The sequence below is a fragment of the Suricata suricatta genome, chromosome 4 (genome assembly GCF_006229205.1).
Source record: "Suricata suricatta isolate VVHF042 chromosome 4, meerkat_22Aug2017_6uvM2_HiC, whole genome shotgun sequence".
Classification (NCBI taxonomy): Eukaryota; Metazoa; Chordata; class Mammalia; order Carnivora; family Herpestidae; genus Suricata; species Suricata suricatta.
In genome coordinates this window covers 127,962,628-127,964,385 of record NC_043703.1, presented here as the reverse complement: position 1 = coordinate 127,964,385, position 1,758 = coordinate 127,962,628, and positions in this window count along the sequence as shown.

Here is a 1,758-nt window from a genome sequence, read left to right as displayed (position 1 = left end):
CTGACTTCTGTGTTTCTAGTACTATAGCTATAGTTTACTGATATTTTTGGCTCTTGAAATTTACATTCAATACTTTCATAACCAACTGTTGATGTACTTTACATCTCTCCTCACCAGTTGCTTTGCATAGACCTCTCAGGCCCAGACCAGCTGCTCAGGCTGGATAAAAGGGGTCTTTGCCATGTAAGCTGAGCTGCGTCGGGCAGGCAGGGACAGCAAGATGGTGTCACAGAGGCAGGTTCTCATATCCTTGATGCTGTGGGTCTCAGGTGAGAAATTTCAAACTTGCCACATTCCTTTTGAAGTAGTATCATCTTTGAGTTAAAAAAATTTTTACGATATAATGAGAAATACTGGCTATTTTCAAACTAGACCCAATTATGTGCTGACAGGTGCATCGCTTTTCAAATGACATTTTTCAGGGGGTCTGCGATAAAGTGCGTGTGTCTCATCATTACTGGCTCTGATTGCAGGTGCCTTCGGGGCGATCACGATGACGCAGTCTCCAGGCTCCCTGGCTGTGTCTCTGGGTCAGCGCGTCACCTTGACCTGCAGGGCCAGTCAGAGTGTTGGCAACTACCTATCATGGTATCAGCAGAAAGCCGGGCAGCGTCCTAAGCTGCATATCCACAGTGGATCCACCCGGGCATCTGGAGTTCCCGACCGATTCAGCGGCAGTGGGTCTGGGACAGATTTCACCCTCACCATCAGCAACCTCCAGGCTGACGATGTGGCGACTTATTACTGTCTGCAGGATTATAGCTCTCCTTCCACAGTGCTTCAGCCTCGTACATAAACCTCCTCCCCAGGGCTGTGGGTCAGGGAGGCTTTGCTGCACCTGCTGCTTCCTCCCTGCTCAGCCCTGAACACGCATGTCCCTTGTCTGCCTGAGAAGCCATGTCTCCCGACTACTCCTTACAGGGTAGTTTAAGGCCCAGGGGAAATAAAGGGTATGGCTTCTACTGGATCCCTTTTAGTGGGAGATTAGTGAATACAATGCCATAAAGATGTCTTGGAGAAGTTGTCAGGAGTTTTTGTGTTGTAGGAAGTGGCATGTTTTGCACAGACAGATGGCATAATTGAGCCATTAAGGTTCTTCTCTAGCCTTTGGCGAAGGGTCCGGTGAATTTTACACCCTGATGGTTTAATTCTTTCTTCCCTGTGCCTTCTTGATTCTGGAACATTTTTAGTTTATTTCCTCATTCTCTTGGTCTCCATCCTTCACCCGCAGTCACTAGAGCAGCTCTAGTCCAGCTACCAGAGACGGGGTCCAGGGCTCCCCTGCTATGGATCCTGCAGTCCTGAGGCCCAGGTGAGAGGGGAGCACATGGAGAGATGTTGGCCATGAAGCTTTTGGAGTCTCTGGGCTCTTGGTGGTTAAAATTAAAGCATTTGGTTAGGTTTTTGGTTGCCCAGTTCCCTTTTGTTTTCTGGTTACTCAGTGTGTCATCCATGACTTTGACTACAAGGGTCTTCAATGACAAGGGCCTACACTACTGGGAGCCACATGGGTCCTGCTGGATGACACAGTCACAGTGAGGAAATGGCAGACATTTGCACAGCTCCTGCCATGAGAGGCGAAACTGGTATCTCCTTCTACTACCACTGCTCATGTGAAATTAAGCCTGTTGTCATTCATTAGGCCTTACAGCATTCCAGATCAGACCGGTATTCTCCACACAGCTACCCCATAAAAAAAAAAAAAAGAAAAAAAAACCATTTCCTGTCCCTGCAGAAGAGAATTTGGATCAAATCTCT